Below are 9647 nucleotides of genomic sequence, written 5' to 3'. Positions count from 1 at the left end.
GAGGTCAGAGTCTGAGAGGGGCAAGAAGGTGGAGAAGGAGGGCAAGTTAGTAGGGGATGTAGTGGGTGTAGGGGAGGGAGAGGTGTTAAAGAGTTTGCGGATATCTGAGATTTTAGATGAGAAGAAGGAGGCAAAGTCATCAGGGGAGATAGAGGGGGGGGAGGGTTTAGGAGGGAGGAGAAGGTAGAGAATAGTTTACGTGGGTTGTTAGTGGAGGCTTGGATAACAGATTGGAAATAAGCACATTTAGCAGAGGAGAGAGTAGAGGAGAAGGAGGAGAGGAGAGTGCGGTAAAGGTCTAGGGCAGCAGGGAGTTTGGTTCTCTTCCATTTCTTTTCAGCAGATCGCAGTGTGATTCTTGCCGAGCGGAGAGCAGAGGAGAGCCAGGGATGGGGAGGGGAGGGGCCAGAGGGAGTCGAGGGAGGAGGTGAGTGAGGAGAAGAGGGTGGAGGTAGCAGAGTCTACGGAGAGTTGTGAAAACGAGTCGATAGGAGGGAGGTGAGAGAGAGCAGTGGAGGCAAGGACAGAGGGGGAGAGAGAGCGGAGGTTACGGCGAGAGGTGACAGTGGGGGTAGGAGGAGCAGGGAGAGGGGGGAGAGACAGAGAAAAAGAGATGAAATAGTGATCAGAGAGGGTGGAGGGGCAGCAGGCCCTGGAGAAGGTGAGGTCCAGTTGACAGCCAGCTTTGTGGGTAGGAGGGGACGGAGAGAGACAGAAGTCGAAGGAGTGAAGGAGAGGGAGGAATCCAGCAGAGTGGCTGGGGTTGGAGAGATGGATGTTGAAGTCACCCAACAGGACAGTCGGGGTAGACAGAGAGGGGAGGGAGGAGAGTAGATAGTCGAGTTCATCCAGACCTTTGCATTAGATTTTGGAAGTTCCTTTAACCGGTTCCTTATTAATAACAGCTAAAAAAAGCTAAAACTAACAAATGTGCTGCGATAATGTTAAAGACTGGGGAAAATCATGAATGAAGAGTGTGTGTGTGTGTGTGTGTGTGTGTGTGTGTGTGTGTGTGTGTGTGTGTGTGTGTGTGTGTGTGTGTGTGTGTGTGTGTGTGTGTGTGTGTGTGTGTGTGTGTGTGTGTGTGTGTGTGTGTGTGTGTGACGGGGCAGCAGTGTGGAGTAGTGGTTATGGCTCTGGACTCTTGACCGGAGGGTCGTGGGTTCAATCCCAGGTGGGGACACTGCTGCTGTACCCTTGAGCAAGGTACTTTACCTAGATTGCTCTAGTAAAAACCCAACTGTATAACTGGGTAATTGTATGTAAAAATAATGTGATATCTTGTAACAATTGTAAGTCGCCCTGGATAAGGGCGTCTGCTAAGAAATAAATAATATATATATATAATATAAGCACGGTAATATGAGCAAATATGTGCAATTTCACCATAGCTGAAATTTGATTGGCTCACGGCAGCCATGTTTTTTTATGTAGCGAGTTGCTAAGGTTATGTATGCAAAGCTTGGCTTCAATCGGCATAACGGTTTGAGAAAAGACGTTCGAATATTTAACAAATCCAATATGGCTGCCGAACCATGTGACCAATCGACTTGTGTTGAACAAATCTAAATATAGGCCATAAGGGTAGTATGTGCCCCAAGTTTCACATCTGTACCATAAGAGGTTTTGGAGAAGACGATTTTGTTAAATTGGCCAATATTCGCGAAAAATCCAGTATGGCTGCGAAACAGTGTGACCTATGACTTTGTTTTTGCTCTGACACAACTTCCCAAAGGCTTCTACCACCACTCTATAAAGATTCATGAGTCTACAACATTGTACCTTAAATGAATACTGCAATATGTGCAAATTGACCATAGCTGAAATTTGATTGGCTCATGGCGGCCATGTTTTTTTTATGTAGCGACTTGCTTTTAATCAAACTTATAGACAACCTTGCCAAGGCTATGTATGCAAAGTTTCGCTTCAATTGGCATAACCGTTTAAGAGAAGAAGACGTATTTTTTGACAAATCCAATATGGCTGCCAAACGATGTGACCGATTGACTTCTCTTGCTCAACCGTAAATCTAGGTCATGAGGGGAGTATATACACCAAGTTTCAGATCTCTGCTGTAAACCAGTTTGGAGAAGAAGATTTTTTTAACAACAATAATACATATAGCTGCATGCAGCAGACCTTGTGACCTATGGCCATATTTCACATCTTGCATAGTACCCCATTGGCCTCTACTCGTCTTTGTACTATATTGTACCACAGTTTAGTAGTACAATATATGCTGAAATTTGATTTGTTCGTGTACTCCATGTTTTTTGATGCAGCAACTTTACTTTTAACAAACTTCACAGACAACCTCCCTGAGGTTAAGTATACAAAGTTGCACTTCAATGGACAAAAACAGTTTCAGAGAAGATGTTTCAATATTTGACAAATCCAATATGGCCACCAATGCAGTTGGATGGCACCCTTATGGTTTGTATACAAGTTCCATAGTAACAATTACCATATCTACACTGTAGGACTTATAAACTAGTTTTGCATTTGACCTAAGGAGAGGTCAAAGGTCAGGGTCAAGGCAATTTTTTTACACCGCATATATGGGTTCCTGTAAGTTCCATTGTAACCATAACGCTATCTGCATTCGCTAAGGAGTTATTATTCAGTTTTACATTTGACCTTTTGGAGAGGTCAGAGGTCATGGACAGTGACATTTTTTTTATAGAGCATACATGTGTTACTATTTGTGTTCCATAGTAAGCATGACCCTATCTGCAATCTCTAAGGAGTTATTATCCAGTTTTACATTTGATCTTTATCAAAGGTCACAGGCAAATACATTTTTTATAGAGCATACTTTACAGCTTCCTAGTTTTTATCGTGAAATTTACTTGTCTCGATTGGTCATCATCCATGTGACCAATCATCTTCATTCAATTGTGGGCATTACTTCCCATAGGGTACTACTATACAACAAAGGTTCACAGGATTTTGTGCAATGGTCAGAGGTCACGCTAGCTTTTCTTTTCATGCGTTCCTGAAACGTACATACCCAAAATTTTGCGTCCCATCCATCAGATGCTAAACGATCAGTTGTTAACACAGAGGCTAATAAACTCCAGTGATGTGCATTTTGGTACATTTTTATGAACAATTAAACGCTCTGCTATATCATAGTTTCAACAATCTCTGTCTTTGTATAGATAGGCATATGAATACTGACACACTTTTCTTTATGCTTAGGGTGCATTGGTAAACTCAATCTCAGAGTGTCAGAGAGCACTCTGACCGTTCGTAAACTCCTGGAGTGCTCTGTGGTGTCATTTGTAAACTCACAGGAGATGAATTTCGGAGTGCTCAGAGCACACGCTGGCCGCTACAGCTTCAGAGCTGGATTCAGAGTGTTCACTTTCAAAATGGCTAACAGCTCTCTGTGGTGGATGCGGGTATATTCTAAACCTATTTTTCTATTATTTATTTCTATATTTGTCATTTTAATGTTTTTTTGAGAAAAAAAAAACATATGCCACATATTTAAAGACTGGGTTTTATAATTTGAAGCGAGTGAAGGGAAGAAGGGGGAGGGGGGAGTCGTCTACACGCTAGCCTTGTTCAGCACCAGTTAGCACTGACCAGTTTTTCTTTCTTTCTTTTTTTAAACAGTACCGCCGCACAAAAAAAAAAAAAAATTCAAACTGAATAGCAGCAGTAATAATTACAGTAGTATCAGACTCATAAAAATATATAAATAAAAAAATGGTTATCAGTCTAAGAAAAGGCTATTAAACAGCACAACTGCATAATAATCATAGTTAATAATAGTACTATCAGTATTGAACCGTTTTAGGTTGTGTGAAAACTAAAGAGAAAATTCACGCTCTGGAGCACTCCGAAGAGATTTCTCGAGGTATGACGCAGGCCCGGTTTTTGGGATGGAACCGCATAACAGTGTCGTGTTTTGATTGGTCCATGTCTGTCACAGGAACATGTCGTCACACAAGTGGGGAAGCTTGCAGGCATTTTTAACATTGTGATCAGAGAGACAGAGAGATCTGTTTTCCACAACCTTACCATTAAAATATAATGTGGTATTTTGCTGTACCAATATAACAAACTGTGGGTTATTACTTTATATGAATTATCATGTTATGCACAAATGTAAGAATTGGCTTTCTGTGGTGGTGAATCCTTTTTCTTTCAAATAGCATATATCTATAATTGTGTGTGCTATATATTTTAATATCAAATATATATCTTCCACACTATTACGGTTTTCTTACAGGATACATTAGTTTATCTCTAATGTAATCACAGTTTTACATGTAGACTGCTGCTGTTTTCATTTACGTCCCAAGTTCTGGGCCGATTTGGTTTGCAGATAACGTCCCAAATTCCGGGCTGCTCTGATAACGTCTCAGTTTCTGGGCACCTCTGGGTTTAAGTCATGCATGCACAGTTTAAGTCATGCATGCACAGTTTACCATAAACTGGATCGTGAATTCATTTAAGAGTAACCCTTAGTACATGAATCAATGTTAATGTATTTTTTACTCTCCCCAGAAAACATTATTTTTTATGAAGAAACAGAAATAAAATAGAAATGTAAAAACAAAAAACTTATTTCTTTATTACAATGAAGAAACTACATTGCACTGAAATAGATACATGAAAATTAATTAAAGCAGTCGTTTTCCTTTATTAAAGGCTAATATTAAAACACGTTTTTGAGAAGGAACATGGCATTCTAAAAAAAGGACGTCTCATTTGCTTATGTAATGTCCATCAATATATTGTAGCGTTTCAGGTTCTTTTTGGGACAAAAATGAGACTGCAACTGTGAGTAGATGAAGGCTGTTTATTTTGACAATAATTAAATAATCACAAAATAAAATCAAAGTGAGGCAAAGGGGACTGGGAGTAGAAAGTGAAAATAAATGATTTCTTTTACTGTAGTAGGTAAAATCCTGTAATATGAAATGACTGATGACTCCACTCGGTAGCAGTTCAAGAAGCTTTAATACAATGCGCACAAGGGAAGATCAGCAGATGTCACAGAAACACACTCTCTTGATTATTGACAAGGTAGCACAATTATTATACAGGATTAGCATAGCAACAATAAGCAAATTAACACGTCAGCATGATTATAGAACTTTCTAGAACTTTCTCAAAGATGAAGATTCCCTTTAGAGGGGGTTGTTTTCAATTAAGCAGTTTCACCTCAAAGTGGACAGAACAGCGTCCTAACTATATCCCTTTTATCAGTTGAGAAACACATTTCAAGCAGTTCTCACTAGAACGTACTGCGCTCAGAACACCACACAATCGTCCTTAACCCTTTAGATACCACATCACATATTTCCTGCCTCTTCAGTCCCTCCTTTGGACCTTCGAACAATCCGGGCCGAGATGATCCAAGTGTCGAGACAGAGGTTAGCACATGTCTTTACACAGTCGCATCGTCCTGGGGAAGTGAGCGGGTTGTCAGTCCCATTAACCGGCCACGAGAACTAATGGATTCAGTTACCAGTCCCTGGAGGAGGCATTTCTGCTTTTTCAATAGGCATTTAAAATAACATAACAGCAGTACAGAAATAAATAAGGCAAGTATGGATAATACTGAGGACAAATGTCCTACCATATTCCACCAATCAGCCCAATCTACACCAGCTACCTCTCCTGCTAAACCACACAGAATACCCCAACCGCAAGAGTGGGCGTTTACTAGTATAAGGTGACCAGTATTGCCAGGCAACGACACCTGTATCCTGGCAACAATCAATCTGCCAACTGCCTCATCGCGCCCCAATGCCAGCAGCACACCTGTATGGTTGATCGTCTTCATCCAGTCCTCTACCTCCTGTAGAGTTGCAGAGATATTTATTGGAGAGGTCAGGTGCAGGCCCAGGTGGCCCACAGTCACCAGCCCACGTGGGTCAAAACACACGGTAGGGGGCATTGGGCATACCTGGCCGCCACCGCCCACCGTCATACTTGCCACTGAGGTTGTGATACACCATGTTCCATTTTGCATCTGGGCACCGTGCTCGTAGCCCAGCTTCGGGTGTACAGTGGCATCCAACACCTGTGCTGACAGGTTTGTGCTACCGGCATGGTCACATAATATGGCATCCCCGAATTCGATACATTCAGCTGACCTCAGATACAGTGTCTGCTGCCCGCCTGGTGTTCTCTCTGCCTCGCTTCGCCTACGCTACTCCACTACTCCGCTCGCTCCACTGGCTCCCGATCACCGCTCGCATCCAGTTCAAGACTCTTGTACTAGCCTACAGATGCCTTGACCAGACTGCACCCAGCTACCTCCAGACCCTCATCTCTCCCTACACCCCCACTCGACCTCTCCACTCTGCCTGCACTAGAAGACTAACTCTACCTCCGCTACGCTCCCCTGCCTCCAGAGCCCGCTCCTTCTCCACCCTTGCTCCGCAGTGGTGGAATGACCTTCCTACAGATGTCAGGACTGTCCAGTCCCTGACCACATTCCGGCGCCTCCTTAAGACTCACCTCTTCAAACAGCACCTGTAGAACTCCTCTGTTTGTATCCTGGGACACTATCACCCTTCATGTAAATGTGCTTTATTTTGCTCTTATCTGCCCCCTATTTTACTGCATTTAATCCTGTACTTCAGAATACTGTAATCTGCCAAGTGTTTAACCTGTGGTACTTTGTATTTAATCATATCCTGATGTAACTATCACTATTTAATCATATCCTGATGTAACTATCACTATTATCTGCTGTATTATTGAATTGTGGTTTGTCACACTTGTACTTTGCTTGAACAAAAGTTATTGTATTTCTTGCTCTTATTGTATTACTTGTATTGTAACACTTGAAATGTATTTGCTTACGATTGTAAGTCGCCCTGGATAAGGGCGTCTGCTAAGAAATAAATAATAATAATAATAATTAGCAGCAGTCTGGCCCACCCAGGTAATTTGCGGAACAATAACCCGCGCTCCAGTTACTACCCTGATACTATTTACTCTCATTCCGGTGCTGTATCGGTTCTGACTGGCGGTGTATGGGACAACTAAAATAAAACATATATCATTATTACAATGTTCTGTCCGAATAACCATATTATCTTGGAATTGGCAACGTACAGGGTATCCCGTTCGTGCCAATTTCTGTATCACCTCCCGTTTCCATGCTCCCCCTAACATTCCATTGTGCAAATCTCTAATGGCTATTATAATATCTTTGGTTAGTGCTGCTTGCATTCTATAACATCGCTCTTCCCTTGTTGTTAGATTCAAATCTTCAGATATAGCTTGATATAACACGTAACACATTGACAGTAATATCAACAGTTTCCTCTGTCATCTGTTCCGCCATGGCCAGCTTTTGAACAGCATCTCTGGTTCTCAAAAACTGCCCATGGTTTTCTTGTTGTTCTTCAATGTTACTTACAAAATTTAGGCCAGAATTCACAGCTCCAAACCACCCCACATTGTTCAATGTACAGTGCCTATAGAAAGTCTACACCCCCTTGAACTTTTTTCACATTTTGTTCTGTCAGTGCCTCAGAGTTTCATGCATTTAAATGTGGATTTTTTTTCACTTATCTACACACCATACTCCACACGTTAAGGGAAAAAAGTTATATTGTATAAAATACAAAACTGAAAGATCATAATCAGATAAGTCTCCACCCCCCTGAGTTAATACTTGCTGGAAGCACCTTTGGCAGCAATTACAGCTGTGAGTCTGTTGTGATAGGTCTCTACCAACTTTGCACACCTAGATTTGGCAGTATTTGATCATTCTTCTTTACAAAACTGTCCAAACTCTGTCAAGTTCCTTGGGGAGCATTGATGGACAGCAATCTTCAAGTCATGCCACACATTTTAGATTGGATTTAGGTCGGGGCTCTGACTGGGCCACTCAAGGACATTTACCTTTTTGTTCCTTAGCCACTCCAGTGTAGCTTTGGCTGTGTGCTTTGGGTCGTTGTCATGCTGAAAGGTGAACTTCCGTCCCAGTTTCAGCTTTCTTGCAGAGGGCAGCAGGTTTTCCTCAAGGACTTCTCTGCACTTTGCTCCATTCATTTTCCGTTCTACCCTGACAAGTGCCCCAGTCCCTGCCGATGAGAAACATCCCCATAACATGATGCTGCCACCACCATGCTTCACAGTAGGGATGGTGTACTTTGGGTGATGTGCTGTGTTGGGTTTGCGCCAAACATAACGCTTTGCATTTAGGCCAAAAAGTTAAATTTTAGTTTCTTCAGATCACAAAACCTCTTACCCTCCTGAGTGTTTTTTTGCATACTTCAAACTGGATTCAAGGTGGGCTTTCTTGAGTAATGGCTTCCTTCTTGCCACCCTACCATACTGGCCAGATTTGTGGAGTGCTTGGGATATTGTTGTCACATGCCCACTTTGACCAGTCTTGGCCATAAAAGCCTGTAGCTCTTGTAAAGTTGCCATTGGCCTCTTGGTAGCCTCTCTGATCAGTCTCCTTCTTGCTCGGTCATCCAGTTTGGAGGGACGGCCTGATCTAGGCAGGGTCTTGGTGGTGCCATACGCCTTCCACTTCTTAATAATCGTCTTGACCATGCTCCAAGGGATATTAAAGGCCTTTGATATTTTTTCATACCCATCCCCCGATCTGTACCTTTCAACAACTTTGTCCCGGAGTTCTTTTGAATGTACCTTGGTGCTCATGGTTAAGTCTTTGCTTTGAAATGCACTACCCAGCAGAGGGAACCTACAGGAAGTACTGAATTTATCCTGAAATCATGTGAATCACTACAATTTAACACAGGTGGAGGCCACTTAACTTGGTGTGTGATTTTGAAGGCGATTGGTTACACCTGTGCTAATTTAGGATTGCTATTACAAGGGGGGTGGACACTTATCCAACCAAGCTATTTCAGTTTTCATTTTTAATTAATTTTCTACAAATTTCTTGAAATATTTTTTTCATTTGGAAGTTGTGGGGTAGGATGCAAGAACATAAGAACATAAGAAAGTTTACAAACGAGAGGAGGCCATTCAGCCCATCTTGCTCGTTTGGTTGTTAGTAGCTTATTGATCCCAGAATCTCATCAAGCAGTTTCTTGAATGATCCCAGGGTGTCAACTTCAACAACAGTTGGTTCTAGACCCTCACAATTCTCTGTGTAAAAAAGTGCCTCTTATTTTCTGTTCTGAATGCCCCTTTATCTAATCTCCATTTGTGACCCCTTGTCCTTGTTTCTTTTTTCAGGTCAAAAAAGTCCCCTGGGTCGACATTGTCTATACCTTTTAGGATTTTGAATGCTTGAATCAGATCACTGCGTAGTCTTCTTTGTTCAAGACTGAATAGATTCAATTCTTTTAGCCTGTCTGCATACGACATGCCTTTTAAACCTGGGATAATTCTGGTTGCTCTTCTTTGCACTCTTTTTAGAGCAGCAATATCCTTTTTGTAACGAGGTGACCAGAACTGAACACAATATTCTAGGTGAGGTCTTACTAATGCATTGTAAAGTTTTAACATTACTTCCCTTGATTTAAATTCAACACTTCTCACAATATATCTGAGCATCTTGTTGGCCTTTTTTATAGCTTCCCCACATTGTCTAGATGAAGACATTTCTGAGTCAACATAAACTCCTAGGTCTTTTTCATAGATTCCTTCTTCAATTTCAGTATCTCCCATATGATATTTATAATGCATAT

This window comes from Acipenser ruthenus, chromosome 34, assembly GCF_902713425.1.
Source record: "Acipenser ruthenus chromosome 34, fAciRut3.2 maternal haplotype, whole genome shotgun sequence".
NCBI classification, from domain to species: domain Eukaryota; kingdom Metazoa; phylum Chordata; class Actinopteri; order Acipenseriformes; family Acipenseridae; genus Acipenser; species Acipenser ruthenus.
This window is presented reverse-complemented; position numbering follows the sequence as displayed.